At 42.1% G+C, this 19,605-nt stretch overlaps 1 protein-coding gene across 2 annotated transcripts in view; it reads right to left on the bottom strand.

Moving 5' to 3' along the window:
* LOC141128049 (S-adenosyl-L-methionine-dependent tRNA 4-demethylwyosine synthase TYW1-like) overlaps nucleotides 1-19,605 on the bottom strand; it is a 349,357-nt gene that overhangs the window by 194,436 nt on the left and 135,316 nt on the right. The window lies entirely within an intron of this gene.

Here is a 19,605-nt window from a genome sequence, read left to right on the forward strand (position 1 = left end):
ATGGCCTCAGAAGTGCTATTTTTTTTTTTTTTGTTCACTGCACACTTTCTTTACAATGTAGCAAAGTGTAATTTCTTCAGTGCTGTCACACTAAAAAATATAATAAAATATTTACACAAAATATGAGGGGTGTACTGATTTTTGTGAGATACTGTACATGAATGAAGCATTGTAATCAGTAATACATAATTGAATGTATTGTTTTTTTGTTTTTTTAAAGGAAGCACTGCAAGTACCTGAATTTGACTTGGTATCAGACTTGGTATCAGACTCCTACAGTCCCTGTACAGCAGGACTGGGGGCACGGGAGGAACAAGAAGCACAAGTAGCAATGAGTTCTTGGGCTGATAACAAGCATGTTCATAGGAGGAGAAAGGAGAAGTCAATTGCCTAGTACAGTTGCCTCCCTCCAGGCACATCATAGCCCCCTCCACTTTTGATCTTCTAATTACATGTGGTGCCCTCTCAGTATCTCTACCCCTCAGCTAAAATTAAAAGGTTATGTAGCGAGGGAAGTTTGGGTCTAGGAATGAAGGGAGTAACAGCTCCATGTTTGCTGGCAATGCCGACATCACATCCAAGACTGATGTGCCCAGCAGAAGTCTCAGGGCTTTGGATATCTACACATGGAAGACTTTCACAGCTAAAATAACATACATAAAATATATTAACTGTACATATGATCTTGTTAGAATATTTTTTGAAAATAGTCTGTCCACACAAAAACACAAGAGTAGGCATTGCAGATTAGCTTTTAAAATCTCTAGTTGACTGGCAATAATGCTCTTTAAATACTCTTAGTCACTGACAAAGAATGTAGATCAAGATGTCTCAGAAAAGTCAGAGGGCATTACCTATGAGCCAGTGACCCAAAGTATTGTGTTGCATTTGGATATATACGGTATATATCTGTGTGATGTGTGAGATGCGTGTGTTTACATGGGGGGAAAAAAAAAAAAAAGTCTACAGGTTTTAGAAGCAGACATTTTTTTTTGAGTGCTTGTGTGGATACGTCTCAAACAAATGCTGTGTGAAATTGTGTATACAAGCTGTCCTCTAATACAATGGGAGCACTGATACTATTGTATGTTGAGCAAATGTCAGTTGGCAGTTAGATACTCCCATTGTTACAGGAATTCTGCATCCAAGGTCACCAATAACTTGACCTTTTGACATATATGACCTATGGCACGCATGATACAACAGTGCGATCTAGAGATTGAGTTGGGAAGTGTAGTGAGAAAGGATATGCCCACATGGGATTGTCTATCCAAACTTTCCAAATAAAAAAGGTCAGCAACATAGGCCTACAGGACGATTCCATAATGACATAACAAGAAGGAATGTCTGTGCCAGAAGAAACACCTGAGAATGACGCTATTGCCCAATTTCCTGCAATAATTAGTAGAGTAGAGCCTGGGATCCTAGCTGCCTATGGAGATCGTTAAGCCTGATCTAAGTAACTTTTTAGGGTATTATTTTTGTGTACAGACTATTATTCATTCTAGGAAGAATAGGTTGTGTGTATGCATGCATGCATGTTGTATGTCTTGAATTAAGTTTCTTACAATTGCATTTACAGCATTTTTTTGTTTGTTTAGTAAAGCAAATTAATATACTGCAGGAGGTTTCTATGCTTCCGTGCTTTTACTGCAAAGAACCTTAAAAGACACAAAGTAAAACAAGTATTGAAGCCAGAAGGTCTGTATGACAGCCAGGAAACTGGCAATTTCAAAACTGAAGGTCAGCAATAACAGCCTCCATGTTTTTTTATAATGAAGTTTAACAGCAAATGTTCCAGAGGACCTCCCGGGAGACTGGATTATAAGGCACAGTGCATTTTATTAAATGCTCGTTTTTTCTACATATCTGGTACGCATATTAACCTAAGGGGGAATATTTTGAATGTCAAATAAAATTGTCTTAGCAATATTACACCATTTGGCTATTTTATTCCTTCCATATGTGTTGCGGTACCATCTATGAATATGATTGACATCTAGTGGTTGGACGAAGGAGAAAGGAAGCATTTAATATAAAGGCTTATGTATGCTGTTCTTTTGGTGAGTGCAATTTCATTGGGGAGATGTCCCCTGCACGTGGAGATTATCCTTGGTGAAAGAGGCTCTCCACTACAATAGACCACAGCTACTTGAACTTTCCTGGATTTCCTTAATTATTAATGTTTTAAAAGTGTTTGGACCATCTTGACACATAGCGCTGCTGCAATAAGTGATTAGAGACATTTTGGGCATCGTTTATTAAGATTATGATTTTGTTCTTTATGATTTTATTGCCTACACACAACTGTTGATTCTATTTTAAGCAGCTGCTGTCTCTACATCATATCTCTCAGCAAACCCTGGCGCAGAGTAGTGGGGGATAGAGGCGGCCTTACTTTCCACCATTTCCTTTTTTTGAAAAATAAAGAATAGCATTTTAGTCAAAGGACTATAAACTAAAACCAAATTGAAATTGGACATCAAAATGAACAGTGGACAGGACTTAGAAACCCCCCTTACTCTATCCAGAATGAAAACAAAACAAATTAAAAAAAAAAAATGTTGCCTACAGCCTTACTTTAGGCCCATTTTATTTTTATTTATTCTAACCCAACAATGACTGATTAGAATGTGATAACCAACTGATTGCAAAAAGCAGCCTAAATTGGAAAACTGTTTATACAGTGAAATAATGGCTAGTAGAAAGTAAATTAGAAGCAAACCGCATGCTTTATATGATGGCTTTTGCAAGTTTTCTTTGATTAATGCGAGCATAAAATAATGAGTTTCACGGTAATTTTTTTCTAATCCAAACTATACAAAGGACACTGGATAATGCAACACCACAAAGCTATGCTAAAAAGATCAAATACAAAAATGTGTTTTTCCACTTTCTAGAGGAAGTCTATTACAAAAGAAACCAACAACTAATTTACCTGTTAAATATATTAGATTTAGAACGTTGTTTTGACTGTTCTAACATGTGCATAATAAAGAATAAATTTCCATTCTCCCATAGCAGGTAGATTTCATACATTACATAGCCTTTGTGTAAACATCTATAATATGTACATCTATTATTTTAAAATAAATCTCCAGTTATTTTGAGAAATTCAATTAAGAGCAGGAATAAAGGCTGCAATAGGCAAGTGCTAAGTTCATACACTTTATATGCCTGTCAGCATTTTTTTTTTTTTTTTTTAATTGTCACAAAATCCTCCCCACGTGGTTTGTTCTGCAGCAAAGCCACAGGGCAGTGATGTCAGTACTAGATGAAAATGTACCGCAGTTTTAAAAAGACGTTAAGGAAGAGACAAACAAATTACATACTAACTCTAGCTAACAATTTTGTAAGTAGATACAGCAGTATTTTTTTTTTAACTTTTTTTTTTTTTTTTAAAGATGAAAAAAAAAACTGACTAAAAGCTGGGTTCAGCTTATTGAGCCTTTCAGAAAATAAAGATAACTGCAATCATATAGATTTAATAAGAGATTTCATGAAAATTTTTACTGGAATGACTAATGACACTCAACACCACCAAAATAAACCTATGATACTTAAATTGCAGAGAACATTTTAATAATATTTAATTAGTATGGAAGGAATGATTGGAAAGAACACTTGCCCTTCAGATATCTGTCCATTAATATATTATTCCTAAATGTATTCTTTTACTCAAATCACTCATGACCTTGGCTCTATGAATAAATGCTTCTGTGCTGCCTGAATGGTTGCACTTGTTTGGAGAAGTATCTAACTCTGAGCATTGATCGATGTGTTGATTCAATGAGTGGAAGTAATGAGCTTGCAATGGCGTCAACAATTAAACGACTGGCAAGCAGTATCCAACTTCAAAATCGTATCTCTGCAACTCATTAAAAATTACCAGCGTGTTCTAAAATTTACAACCATTATCACAAGCAAGTCAGGATGCGGAATAGGTTTCTAAATAAACCGTGATGCCAAATGGATTTGAAATATTTATCCTTAACAGTACATTAAGATCTGATTCACACCTATGCATTTTGCATATACCAGGTGCATTTTGCGTATTTTATTACATGCTTTTCATCCACTGAAGTCTATGGAACCAAAAAACAGAAATAAGTCCCTGGCCCTTTCCATAAAATGCACAGATGTGAACTACATCCATAGGAAACCATATTAAACTGGCTGTAGTGCATTTCTGCAAAACTGAAAACACACTAAAAAAAATGCATAGGTGTGAACCAGGCCTAAAAAAAGTGAAATTAGAGGTCTATCTTACATGATTTTTGGTTAATGTGTAATTACAGTTGTTTGGCTGTAATTTTGTCCAAAAATGTTTTGGAAAAAATAAAAAAATAAAAAAATACGGCATTTAAAATCAAATAAAAAAAAAAAAAAAAATGCAAAACTCAGGGCAAACAGCTACAAAAGTTGAAATACACACTGTAAATTCTAACAGTTTTAAAAAGGGTAATAACACTTACGTGAAGAAAATATAGCAAGTTAAAAAATTTAAATAATAATAATAATGCTGCATTATACAATTGTTATAGTGATATTGTAATTTAATGATATTCTTTGCACAGTGTACAGAACTTTCCCAGAAATGTAATTTCCTGCTTATGCGATTTGCACACTGATTTTCTCAGAAGTCTGCAGTAAGATACAAATACAATTTTAGGCATCCTGGGTGAGATACTCCCTAAGACTTGGTTCACATCTATGCGTGTATTGCAGTAAATAAATGTTTGGTGCTTGCACCTTTTTCAAAATGCTGCCCGCAGGAAAGATGCATTGTCTTTTTGACCAATGCAATTTCCCAGTGGTTCCTGCACCCGCAAATGAGTGGTTGAAATCGCATGGTCAAAATGACAATGTGACTTCCCTGTGGGCCTCCATGCACCTTCTCTGTGGGAAACGTATGCGTGGTAGCATTCAAATGAATTGGCTGCTGTGCCTGAGCAAATGCAGTCTGCAGACATGCATAGGTATAATTCACTTCTAAAGGGATGCAGACACTGAAACTCTTCTCAGTGGAAGACTCCAAGTGCATCTGCTAATTACATTGAACACAGACACAGGAACTACACTTCCAAGGACATATAACAGTGCATTCGGCAAGTATTCACAGCGCTTCACTTTTTCCACATTTGGTTATGTCACAGCCTTATTCTAAAAATGGATTTGATTCATTTTTTTATCTTAAAATTATACAAACAATACCCCATAATGACAACCTGAAAACAGAAAATTGTATACTTACCTTTCTGTAATTTTCCTTTCCTGATGCATCTTCATGGCAGCACACACTGGGTTGTGACTCCACCTCCACAGCCTGACAGGATTGGATAGTTTTAAAAATTGAAGAGAGATTTCCCTCCCCCCCCCCCCTCTAATGTCTGCATCCATCATCAGAATGGGTGGGTTTCTGTATGCTGCCATGAAGATGCGTCAGGAAAGGAAAATTACGGAAAGGTGAGTATACAATTTTCCGTTTTCCTGACGCCTTTATGGCAGCATACACTGGGAAATAACTGGCCAGTCGGGTGGGTGCAGAAAAAATAAGATTTTTATTACAGCTTACCTGTAAAATCCTTTTCTTGGAGTACATCATGGGACACAGAGCCTTAAGTACTTACTTAATGGGTTATAGGCTAACTTCAGGTGTTGACACTGGTAAACCCAATCAAGGAAGTTTACTCCCTATAAAACCCCTCCTCTTTCCAGGAGCACATCAATTTTTGTAGCAAAGCAATATACTTAATCCCAAAAGATGGGCAGGACCTCTGTGTCCCCATGATGTACTCCAAGAAAAGGATTTTACAAGTAAGCTGTAATAAAAATCCTATTTTCTTTATCGTACATCGTGGGACACGGAGCCTTAAGTAATTACTTAATGGGACGTCCCATAGCAATGCTATTTGAGGGGAGGGAGAAACAACCCGCGGGGTACCCACAGACTTGAGGATTTATACTGCTGCCTGCAGTACACTGTGCCCGAAGGCAAAATCCTCATACCTTCTTACATCCACCTGATAAAATCTTGTGGATGTATGCACTGAAGACCAAGTTGCGGCCTTACAGATCTGAGCCAAGGAGGCCTGGTGACGCACTGCTCAAGAAGCACTAACCGACCTGGTAGAGTGTGGCTTAACTTGAAATGGGGGAAGCCTACCCCTTAAATCATAAGTTTAAATTATCACTTGTCGAATCCACTAAGCGACAGTGGATTTTGACACTGCCTGTCCTTTCTTAGGACCCTCTGGCAGAATAAATAAGACATCAGTCTTACGAATCTGAGCAGTTGTCTAAAAATAGATTTTCACTGCTCTCACCACATTAAGACAATGTAGTGACTCTTCTTCCCTGGAACATGGTTTTGTAAAAAACGATGACAGGACAATATCTTTGTTCAGGTGAAATCTGAAACCACTTTTGATAAAAAAAAAAAAAAAAAAAGTCTGGACGAGGCCGTAACACCACTCTGTCCCAATGACAAATCAAATATGGCTCTTTACAAGAAAGAGCAGCCAATTCTGAAACCCTCCTTGCTGAGGATATAGCAACCAAAAATACCAACTTCCTTGTCAGAAGGACTAGGGGAATATGTTGTATTGGTTCAAATGGCTGTTTTTTGTAACACTGACAAAACTAAGTTCAAGTCCCAAGGGTTCAAGGGAGGTTTGACGGGCGGAATAAGCCACTTTACCCCCTGTATAAAATCCCGCACTACAGAATGAGTAGCAAGTGGTCTTTTGAAATAAGACCGATAAAGCTGAGACTTGGCCTTTAATAGTACTCCAGGCCAATTTCATTTCTACCCCTATCTGTAGAAAGGCAAAAATTTCTGCCTATGATATATCTCCGAGGGTGCCAACCCTTGGATTCACACCAGGAAACATAAGCCCTCCAGACTCGATAGTTTTGGAAGCTGGCTTCCTTGCATTAATCAGGGTAGAGATAACTGACCCGGAAAGCCCACATTTCTTCAGAATGTGGTTTTAACAGCTTGCCAACCGCCTCACGCAGATATACTGTGGCAGAAGGGCTTGTACAGGCAGAATCACGTACCTGTACGTTCCCCTTTAAGAGGCGGCAAGCTCCGCGAGTCGGATTGCGGGTCCCACGGACTCGATCTCCACGGGGATACCCGCGATCGCGGGTAGGAAGAACGGGGAGATGCTAAATGTAAACAAGCATCTCCCCGTTTTGCCTAGTGACACCGATCTCTGCTCCCTGTCATCGGAGCAGAGATCAGTGACGTGTCACACACAGCCATGCCCCTCAGTGTTAGAAACACAGCCCTAGGACAAACTTGACCCCTACACTGCCACCTAGTGGTTAACCCCTTCACTGCCATTTACACAGTAATCAGTGCATTTGTATAGCACTGATTGCTGTATAAATGACAATGGTCCCAAAAATGTGTCAAAAATGTCCGATGTGTCCGCCATAATGTCGCAGTCACGATAAAAATCGCTGATCCCCGCCATTTAAAAAAAAAATAAATTATTAATAAAAATGCCATAAAACTATCCCCTATTTTGTAAATGCTATAACTTTTGCACAAACCGATCAATAATTGCTTATTGCATTTTTTTTTACCAAAAATATATGTAGAAGAATATGTATCGGCCTAAACTGAGGAAAAAAAATAGTTTTTTTATATATTTTTGGGGGATATTTATTATAGCAAAAAGTCAAAAATTATGCGTTTTTTTCAAAATTGTCGCTCTTTATTTGTTTATAGCGCAAAAAATAAAAACCGCAGGGGTGATCAAATACCACCAAAAGAAAGCTCTATTTGTGGGGAAAAAAGAACGTCAATTTTGTTTGGGAGCCACGTCGCACGACCGCGTAATTGTCAGTTAAAGCGACGCAGTGCCAAATCGCAAAAAGTGCTCTGGTCAGGAAGGGGGTAAATTCTTCCGGGGCTGAAGTGGTTAATAACCAAGCCGTTAAATTTAGAGACCATGGGAGCGTGGCTACGCAGGGCATGCAGTAGGACGTGCCTGTGAGAGCTCCTGATTTACAACACCCGGCTGGCTTTATCTAGGAGCGGACATGTCCAGGAGAGCAATGGGAGCTAAAGAACTGCCGGACGCCCCCGGCCATGATGGCAGCCTCCCGCCTCATTTGGCGAAGGAGGTCGCACAGCAGCTGTTCGGCAAGAACCTGGCCACAAAAGATCTGGCACTCTCCCAACAACCGGACTTGTGGGATGAGCAGAGTGATCCGGAGATGGGATCCATGGATGGCGTCCCCAGGCTGCTGGATACAAACCAGGCCACACAGCAAGTAAGTGATCTGCCACAGCCCTCCAGCATGACAGCGGTGTCACATGTGAGTGCAACTGACCCAGAGCCCACCTTGCGGGACATTTTTACTGCTGTCACCACCTGTACCTCATCCATAGCTGATCTGACAGGGGAAGTAAAGGGCATGAAGGTGGAAATATCCCTAGTGAGGCATGACATGCAGAAGCTGCAGGAGCGCACGTCTACCCTGGAGGGTCGTTTGGGTACATTGGAAGATGAATGGCAGCACCTGCAAAGAGATGTTAGTCACGTACAATCAGTGGCCACCGCCAATGCGGCCCGATTGGAGGACATGGAAAACCGCTTACGTAGAAATAACATCCACGCGGTGGGAATCACAGAGAGAGCGGAGGGCAAAAATACAGTGGCTTTTATTGAAGCATGGTTTACAGACACTTTTGGCCGTGGGGCTTTTTCACCCATGTTTGCTGTAGAGCGGGCGCACCGGGTCCCTGCAAGACCCCCACCACAGGGCGCACCACCAATACCTTTCCTGTTCCGCCTCCTGAACTACAGAGACAGGGATTGCATCCTGAACAAGGCCTGGACGGCTGACACACTCAAAGTGGATAATGCAAAAGTATTCCTGTTTCCTGACTTCTCTGCAGAAGTACAGAGGCAACGCTCCAAGTTAATGGATATTAAGCGGAGGCTACGTGATTTAAATGTTAAGTACTTCATGCTCTGTCCTGCAAAATTGAAGGTCTTCGCCAATGGCAACTCCCATTTCTTTGATAATCCTAAGGCTGCAATGCACTGGCTCGACAGAGAGGAGAGGCAGCTGGCACAGCATCCGCCCTAGCAAAATTGTGAAATCTACAGATGTCTGCAACTTCCTTCAAAGGTGCTTTTGAGGATTCTTAGACGATCAGCAGGGAAGATCAGAGCAGTCTGATACTTATGCCACATAGAGCCTTATTTTGGTTAACTGTGTTCTGAGTTAGCTGGCATGAGAAGACTAATTGCCTCACAGCTGCTATTGAACCCTCACAAGTTGGTCCTGCGAGGGCTGATCCCCCCACCAGTGTTGGGATGTTTTTTTGTTTTCATCTGGGCCCTGTTGGCCATGGAAAGTGTTGTCCTATTCCCGGTCACGTTGCTCTTCTCTCTCCCCTTGCGCATGCCGCATTTCTTTCTGCAGGAAATATATCTGAAGATCCAAATGTTGCTGTCCAGACATCACCCGGCCACTAGGTGGTGCAAGACCGCTATCTTTAACTACTTGGTAATATGGTTGAACTCAGACTCATACTCTACATACATACTTACCTCAAACTGGCATTAATAGCCATGATGGATATATTAATAGAATGGAGTAGGTCCTTATTATTTTCACTAACATATGTGCATTTAATTATTTTTTCTCCCCAATGGCTGATGTAACTAATAAGGGTATGGTATTCATGTCATGGAATGTTCTGGGCTTAAGGGATAAGGTCAAAAGAAATGCAATGTTTAAATACTTTGGTAGACTGCAGCCACAGATAATATGTCTCCAGGAAACGCACATGCAGCCTGATTCTCTCCAACTGATGCGATCCCGTAAAAATCCAACGCAATTTCATTCCACGCATTCCTCCTACTTCAGGGGAGTTAGTGTGTTGATCTCAGCTATTATCTCTTTTCAATGTATTCAGCAGAGTGTGGACAGTGAGGGCAAATTTGTTTTCTTGCTGTGTAAGCTTAAAAAGTTAATGTGTATCATTGCTGCAATGTACATTCCCCCGCCATTTTCAGCAGCTCCCCTTAGAAGTCTGGTACAATTTATGGCTCTGTTTCCAAATGTCCCAGTGCTAGCCCTGGGTGATTTTACTAATACCCTCTCACTTGGACAGAATGCCTTTGGCTCCCAGAGCGGTGAGACTGTCGGAGGGGAAGGCGGCTTTTGCCTCTTTGCTCTCTGAAATGGGACTCCATGACGTGTGGCGTAAGAGGCATGCTTATGACAGGTGCTATTCGTGTCATTCTGCCACACATGATGGACTCTCCCGTATTGATTTGGGGCTGGGTAATGAAGCACTAATGCAGCGGGTAGGGACTCGGCATACGAGCCGCGTCTCTTAACCGATCACTCCTCGTTCTGGGTAAGACTAGATGCCACAGCAGTGACGGGGCGTCCACTATGGAAAGTGAATCCCTTTTGGTTAACCCTGTTCTGGTCTCCCGATGGGGTCACGGGTGCACTACGGGAGTTTCTGCAAAATAACATGAGATCTGCTAGTGCGACTGTGGTGTGGTATTCGCTCAAAGCTTTTTTGAGGGGCTGCCTCATCAGAGAAATCAATAACATTAAAAACCAGGGAATGGGAAGCTAGAGTACAGGATGAAATGAGAGCTAGAGAACAGGCACTAGTTGCAGACCCTTCCCAATCCAATCATGACTCTTGGACCAAGGCACAATCCCTATACAACTCTGTTCTGCTATCTGCAGCAGAAAAGAGACGATACTTTCACCAGCAGAGCTACTTTGAGGAGGGAGAAAACACTGGTCACCTACTGGCTCTTGTAGCCAGGGAGCAAAGGGAGTCCTCTAACGGACGGGAAGCAAGGGATGACCCGGTGATCAATTTAGTGGCTGTGTCTGACCCTTTGCTAAAGGCGGCCTCCCATATGGATATGGACCTGCCAAGCATTCTGCCCCCACTAGTGTCCTCCTTAGGAAGGTGTGGAGGGAATGTCAGAAGATTTTGAAGATAGAGGGTCCACTGCCCTTCACCCCAGAGTGGAATAACCCTAAATATCTAGAGCTTAGAGATCTGCAGGTGTTTACCCCCTGGAAGGAGAGAGGGATCTGGTTCTTTCCACAGTTATACGAGGGGAAGGTGTTAAAACATATGAACAATTATGTCAGAAATACCAATTAACCCCTAGGGGCTTCTATAAATATCTTCAACTCCGACATGCCCTTCGGGCACAGCAGCAGATCTGCTCCCTGACAGTATCATCATTGCCATTGTTGATGGAAGTCCTCTGGGCGGAGGCCCGGAGAGGACTGATATCCAGGATCTACACAGTTATGTTGTCCTCGGTCCAAGACCATGCCTCCTTCAAAAGTAGAAGTGGGTGGAAGATGTAGGGGATATAGACGGGGACCAATGGGACAGGGCTTTGGAATCTATACAGGCGGTATCTGTATCTGCATCCCATAAACTATCACAACTTTTTATACTACATAGAGCATATAGAACACAAGTGCAATTACATAGATGGGGAAGAAGAGATTCCCCCTTATGACCGAAATGCAAAATACACCAGGGGGACTTTATTCACCTACTCTGGAGATGCCCAAAACTCCATCGATATTGGACCGAGGTATCCCAGTGTATCTCTCGATTAGCTCAGACACCAATTACATAGAACCCCCTGGTGTATTTACTAGGGGCCAATGATGTAGAAATGTATCCGAAAAGAATGTAGTACATGATTATTAGGTTGCTGTATCTAGCTAGAAATACTGCAAGATTTTGGATGGCCTCTACGGTCCCCACAGGGAAAAAATGGATTAGCTATGTTAACTCCTTACTTCTTAGAGAACGCCTGGCATATAATCGCAGGAAGGCAGTGGGTAAATTTGACCTTATCTGGCAACCATGGCTGGAAGATCCCAGCCTGACGCCACCACGGCTGATGATGGACAGACTGCTTATGTAGGGATCTGCGGGGTGTGGGTGGGGGAGAGAGGACTTGGAAACATTGATTCGGTTATGTTTATTGTTATGCACTGGACCGAAGAGAATCCGTTGGTTGAATAAAAATTTAATTCGGATACAATATCATTGGTCATAAGTGCTGATTAGTGTTCGGGGTTAGGGAAGGGTTAGAAATCTTATATTTGCATTGTATCCCACTATTGCTCAAATAAATACAGACCCCTGATGTGTTACTGTCTATACATGTAATCTTCAATCTCATCTACTGATATAATTGTATGTATCATGTGAGCAATGAATAAATAAACAAGTTCCGATTTAAAAAAAAAAGAAAAATTAGAGACCGTAAGGTAGGATGGAATATCGGTCCCTGTGAGAGCAGATCTGGCCGTAGTGGGAGGGACCATGGGCCCTTCACTGCCATCTTTACGATTTCTGCATACCATGACCTTCTGGGCCATGCTGGTGCCACCAGAATTACCGGCTTTCTTTCCAGCTTGATCCTGCAAAGAAGTTGAGGCAGCAACTGAATAGGGGGGAATGCATAGATCAGTGAGAACTGATCCCATGGGGTCACCAACGCATCCGTTCTGCCTTGCGAATGGATCGCTTGTTCTGGCCACAAAGTTGACTAACTTAATGTTGAACCTGGACAGTAGAAGATCTACGTCCGGAGTCCCCAATCTTTGGTAAACAGCCCGAAAATGTCAGGGTGAAGATACCATTCCGCTGAGAATAACTGCTGGCGACTCAAGTAGTCCGCCTGCAATTCTCTACTCCCGGAATGAAGACTGCCGACAGGCACAGAACATTCCTTTCTGTCCAAGTTAGAATATGGTTCACCTCTCTGCACTGAGAGACCTTCAGTGCCCCCTTGATGATTGATCTAGGCCACAGCTGTGGCATTGTCGGATTGAATCCTGACAGGACAATCCTGTAACCTGAAAGTCCAGGTCTTTAGAGCCAGACCTACTGCCCGAATCTCTAGGATATTGATGGACAAGGTTCTTTTCGGTTCTTGACCACTGTCCTTGGACAGTTGTCTTTTCCAGTACTGCTCCCCAGCCTGAAAAGCTGGCATCCGTCGTTACCAGATTTGAATAAACACCCCAGACCTTTCTCCTTTGTGGGGATCTGTATGATCACCCCTTGAGATATTAATCAGTCTAGTGCTTGAAACAGATTGTCCTTTCTCTGGATCTTTGGGAGCGCTTGACCTGAGGAGGCGAGAGTAGAAAGTCACAAAATTCCAGCTGGTACCCCAGCGTTACCATGGAGATGATCCATCTGTCCTGAATTTCTTGCTTTCCAGACTTCTGAAAAACTGCAGAAGTCATCCCCCCACCTTGGTGAGGGGGGTTGCCTCTTTATGATGAGGCTTTAGGATTCTGCTTTGCAGGTTTCCGACCCCAGGACTTCTTATGAGCCTGGGTCTGACTCTGAGATTTTCCTCTAGAGTGTGACGGCAGAGGCCGTCGCCCCTGCCTAGAGGCAGAAGCCCCTGGCGTAAGGGAAAAAGCCTTTGTAAATGAAGGGTGTTTATACTTTCTTTTGACTGGCAAGAGAGTACTTTTCCCACTAGAAATTGTTTGGATATATTTGTCCAAGTTTTCTCCAAATAGTCGCTCCCCATGAAAAGGGAGCCCAGTTAGGAGATCTTTACATGGTGCTTCAGCTGAGAATTTTTTTTTTTTTTTTAACCACGGGATTCTACGCATATGCACAAGCATAAGCGTAAGGCGGGACGCCTGGTGAATAGAATTTTTAATAGCATCTAAGGCAAAGCATAATGCTTTTGGTAGTTCAGCCAAATCCCGAGCTTATTGTGCAGGAAGCTCTCTAAGGGCCTGTTTAAATTGGTCCTTTAGGGATTGACAGACGCTTATTGCAGCGACTGCAAACTGAGTAATGGTACCTGCCATGGAAAAAGTAGATCTTAACAGGGATTCCAACTCCTTATCTGTTGAATCCTTTAAGCATCTGTGCATTTTCTACTGGACAAGTTAGGCCTTTATTCACAATGGAAATCGCAGCATCAACTGCTGGTATTTCCCATCTTTTGGAGAATTTCTCCTCCAGGGGATAGAGAATTGCAATTTTCTTAGGAGGGAGAAAAATGCTTATTCGGGTGATCCCATTCAGCGAAAAATAAGCTGTTCTAGTAATGCATGCGCAGGAAATGCATGCAAAGGTTGAGAGGGTTTTAAGGAACCCAAGGAAGAAACCAAAACTTTCAGGAGACTCCGTTAGGGGTAGCATGAAAGTAGAAGAACCATCTCTGTAAGAGTTTGTATCAGCAATTCCTCAGATTTGAGAGGCTGAAAAAGGCTCATCTACCGTTGTTTCCTCCTCAAAGGCACTCGATTTCCTCTCCTTTGTGGCTTCATTGAAGCATGTGCGGCATGCCAATTTTTCTGGCAAAGCGGTGGCGCCACATACCCAGCAGGCATTTGCTGCAGGTCGAGTGTGGTGGCTCCGATTGTGATGTGATGAGGGTGGTCTCCTATGATGCTATCGGCTATGTCGAGAGCGAATGTGGCATGAGTGCCCATGGTGTGAATGGCTATGGCGCGAATGACCATGATGAGATGTGGATCGTGATCGGCTTCTGCAAGATTTTCTACATGAACCATGGCTTGATTGGTCTTTGTGCATAGATCTTGGCCTGGAAGGGCTGCCAGAAAGTGCCATATTAATAGTTGTGCTCTTTTTTTCTCTCTTCGATACTTACTATTTATGGCGGACAGCCTCTTACCTTATTGGATGAGGGTGGTCTGCGTGGGCAGTGGTCTCCATGAGCAGTGCAGATAGAAGTAGGCAGGAAGAATAGGAACCCTGGAAACAATATACAGGAACTTAAAAAATAGGGTAGACAGCAAAAAATCCCCAGCATAAACGGGGAGAGATCGTTTGGTGCACCTACCTGAGAACCGAGGGCAAAACATACAGCGTTTGTATGTAATGCAGTGACCAAGAATCACTGATAGACATTCTGGTCTTTTTAAAATCGCCACCACCGTTGGGGCAGAAATGACGCGCTCACGCATGTGCAGAAGCGGCGCGGCCGCATCAGCACCATTTTGGAACAGGGCAAAGGCTCCAAACCGTCGTATCCCCTCCGTCAGCGCATGCGCAATGCGGAGGGAGAGACGCGGCCATGACAGTCAGAGGTCTGACGCTTGTGGGGCAACAGGTCCCAGTAGGTAAAAAAACAGGAGAAAATAGATAACTTGTGTGCAATATAAAAGAGCAATAGAAGTAGGAGACCACTGCAATGTTAAAGCTTCTTTAAAGCTTACTTCAACGCCAGATTTTATGTTGCAGATGCCCCTGAGACCACCAGATCGGGGTTCCCTCCATAGAAGCTCCTTTAGGGCCTGTACAGGAGGGACTTCCAAACAGGAGAGGCTTGAACCTGCTGGGACAATGCGGTAAGAGGCTTGCAATGTCCATCCAATCTCGTCAGGTGAGAATAAAAGAAAAATTCTCTCTTCAATTTTTATAGCTATCCAATCCTGTCAGGTTGTGGAGGCGGAGTCAAAACCCAGCGTGTGCTGCCATGAAGGCATCAGGAAAGAAGTTTGTTTGCATTCACAGCTTTTGCCAGGACACTCAGAATTGAGCTCAGGTGTATCCTCTTTCCACTGATCATCCTTGAGAGGTTTCTACAACTTGACTGGAGTCCACCTGTGGTAAATTCAGTTGATTGGACATGATTTGGAAAGGCATACACCTGTCTATACAAGGTCCCACAGATAACAGTGCATGTCAGAGCACAAACCAAACAATGAAGTCCAAGGAATTATCTGTAGACCACCAAAACAGGAGTGTATCGAGGCACAGATCTGGAAAGGGTACAGAAAGATTTCTGCAGCACTGAAGGTCCCAATGAGCACAGTGGCCTCCATCATCCGTAAATAAAAGTTTGGAACCACCAGGACTCTCCCTAGAGCTGGTCGCCAGGCCAAACTGAGCGTTCAGGGGAGAAGGGCCTTAGTCAGGGAGGTTACCAAGAACCCAATGGTCACTCTGACAGACCTCCAGCATTTCTCTATGGAGAGAAGAGAACCTTCCAGAAGAACATCCATCTCTGCAGCACTACATCAATCAGGCTTGTATAGTAGGGTGGCTAGACAGAAGCCACTCCTCAGTAAAAAGGTACATGACAGCCCACCTGGAGTTTGCCAAAAGGCACCTGAAGAACTCTCATGATAAACAAATTTCTCTGGTCTGATGAAACAAAGATTGAATACACGTTATGTGACATAGCCACAAGGTACACCTATGCCTTTCTCGGGTACAAAGGAAAGGGCACCCAGCTGCATCCCCCCGAATGCCCAGAATATACGGAATCAAGCAGAAAAGTAATTTGGGAGCTTGTATATCCACTCCTTGAAATGGGTTCTCTCTATGTTGATAATTACTACACCAGCTTGCCCCTTTTCCGCAAAGGCTCGTTAATACAAGACTACAACGAGGAGTCAGCAACTTTGCAGAGCGAGGAAATATTGGCTATTAAGAGGAGGGACAAAACAAGACATCTACATGCTTTCATCAATGCACAATGACACCTATGTGCAAATCCCCGGAAGGAATGGCCCAATCCAAAAACCAGAACGTGTTCATGATTACAATTTGTTCATGAGGGGGAGTCTACTTCAATGATCAAATGATTCAGCCCTACCTTGCTATAAGAAGAACCCACCATTGAAAAAAAAAAAAAAAAAAAAGTCTCTATGTTTTCAGTTTGGCCATTTATAATACATGTGGTTTACCACAAATCCACCGAGAACCCCGTATCTGTTATTCGCCATCAGGAAGGAAATTGTCACTGCCCTTTCGTACCCTGAAGGCCCACCAGAAAGCATACGCTCAGATGCAGTGAGCAGACTCCATGAATGCCATTTTCCTGAAAAAGTCAAAGAGGCCAAAGATGTAAAAAAATAAATGTCAGGTGTGCTCCAGAAGAGGAGTTTGACGAGGCACCAGTTCTTATTGTCCTTCCCAATCAGGCCTCTGCATAGGTGACGGTTTCTGACGTTATCATAACTTCCTACATTAATAGTGAAGTATGATAAACGCAATTTTGAATTCCTGTCATTTGCCTTACACTCCTCATACCTCTGCCTGCTCCGGAACTGACCCTGGCTTGGTATTCGACCACGCCTCTGCCTGCTGCCTAAACTGTCTTTACCTCTGCCTTCCCTGAAACTGACCCTGGACTCTTTATTGACCACTTTTTTGCCTGCTTTGGCTGTGCTGAAAATAGCTCTGCCTGCTACCTGTACTGACTATGGACTGTTTTCCTGCCTGGACAATTCCTTTTGCTGTCGCTGACCACGTCCCTGCATGGACCAATGCTTTCCTTTGCAGGCAACTGCACTACTAAAACCACAGGTAATCTTTTGTTTACACTTTGCCCAGCACAATGTATTTTGGGGTGTAAGTCTTGGTATGTACATGCTATGTGTTAGAAATATGAAGGGCCTTCAAAAATGTGATAGGTTGTCAGGAAATGAGATGTGCAATTTATGTTTAAGAACACCTGACGATGCTACTTGGATGTTGGGCCTCTGTATGTGGCCAGGCTGTGAAAAAGTCTCACACGTGGTATTGCCATATTTAGGAGTAGTAGCAGAATCTATTTTGGGGTGTAGTTGCAAGTATGTATATGCCATGTGTGAGATATAACTTGTTAATATAACAACTTTGAGACAAAAAAAATAAATCTTAATTTTTCCAAACAATTGAGGGGAAAAAAAAATTACAATTTAAAAAAAACTCACCATGCCTCTTAATGAATACTCTGGAAGGTCTACTTTGCAAAAAGGGGTCATTTGAGGGGTATTGAGATGGGTTGTACATCAGGTGTGATCAATTTTCAATGATTGGTATCATAGCTTATAGACCAACTTTCACACAGACCAAATAATATACAACGATTTGGGTTTTTACCAAAGAAATTTAGCAGTATAAATTTTGGTGAAAATGTATTTTAAAAAAATACTTATTTGCAAAATTTTATAACAGAAACATGCTTTTTTTTCCAAAATTTTCACAAAACATTAAAAACCCAGTGGTGATTAAATACCGCCAAAGGAAAGCTCTATTTGTATGAAAAAAAATTATGAAAATTTCATATGGGTACAGTGTTGCATAACTGAGTAATGGTAATTCAAAGTGTGAGAGCAAAGTGTGAAAAACTGGCCTGGGCAGGAAGGGGGTAGAAGTGCCCAGGCAACTGGTTAATGGACTTTGCCCTTAAGAGGAAGTTCAATCAGCAATGTCTATCCGGTATTCATGGTAACAGACAGTCCTTTTAGACTAGATCAAGTTAAATGTTCAAGAGTGTTCACAATACTAACTGGCACTGGTTAGGTGTTTGAAAATTGTTTATGTTGGACATTTCAAATAAAGATGTGGCCTTGCCCTTTCCAACCTAACCTAAGAGTTGTTTTTGGGCAATGTTATTAACGTTAACGTGGTTTTGGCTTTAAGCCTATGCTCCTTAGCAGTCATGGAATTCCATGCCTCTGGACAGCTTTGAAAAGGATACACCTTTATAATGGACTGCTCATGTAGGAGACTGTATAGGCTGTCAAGATTTAATATTGCAATGACATTGAGCTGCAACTATCGGTGTTGTCTAAAGTAAGCAAACAACATAAATAAATTTGGTTTGTATTCAAACACAGTCATAAATTAGAGATGGGTCTGGAGAGAAAATAAATGCAACAGCAATCAACGGAGGGAGTCTTTTTTGTACTAATGAAATAGGAGTATTATCACGTCAGTGGTCAAAACCAGGGGAAGAGTGGATTTGAGGCAGGTGGACAATGCTAGTAGTTGAGATTTTTGATGGCAGTAGAACAGCCGATGAACATTCAGATGGCAGAGGACAAGGCATGGAGGAAGGCATTCTGACAGAATGTGACACTTTGACTGCTCATGCCACTTTTGGATCATGCACCACTTTTAAAGAGGCACTATGCCATTGCTGTACACCATTATGTTAACATCATGGTGGCAACGTGTCAAATACTTTTGCACAGTCATCACCAATTCATAAATAGCTTACTACAGATTTAAGTTGTTGCAAATAACGCCATCTTCTGTACAGAGGGTTGGCGCAGCCAAAAGAATTTCTACATTCTTTCCAGTAAATTTGTGATCTTTTAAATAACTCTAGTAAAAGGTATTTTTTAAGAGAACTGTCTAGAGTTTGGCTTAAGCAAAGTTGGAAATGCAAGTACAAATGTAAACAATTACATTAGTACTCTACTGTTGGCTTAATATTTGGTAAAACAAACATACAAGCTCAGGTGATATTATCGAATATTCCATTTTAAGGCCAACTCAGATCTATGGGTTGTTTCAGTGTGTTAAACATGGATATGTTGCAAACATACCACAACGGAGTGAAAATCAGACATGTGCCAATTTTTCTTAAAGCGGGGTTCCACCCAAATTTTGAACAATATCTGTATGTATTCTCTTCCTTGCCTAGATGCTGACATGCCGTTTAAAAAAAATTTAAATCTCCGTAATTACCTTTTATTTTTCTATTCTTCTTTGCACTTCCTGGTTCTCCTCCCGTGGGAGTAGGCGTGTTTCTAGCCTCTCCCAGACTCTGGGAGCTAGTCTCA

Source organism: Aquarana catesbeiana, linkage group LG02 (assembly GCF_042186555.1).
Source record: "Aquarana catesbeiana isolate 2022-GZ linkage group LG02, ASM4218655v1, whole genome shotgun sequence".
NCBI classification, from domain to species: domain Eukaryota; kingdom Metazoa; phylum Chordata; class Amphibia; order Anura; family Ranidae; genus Aquarana; species Aquarana catesbeiana.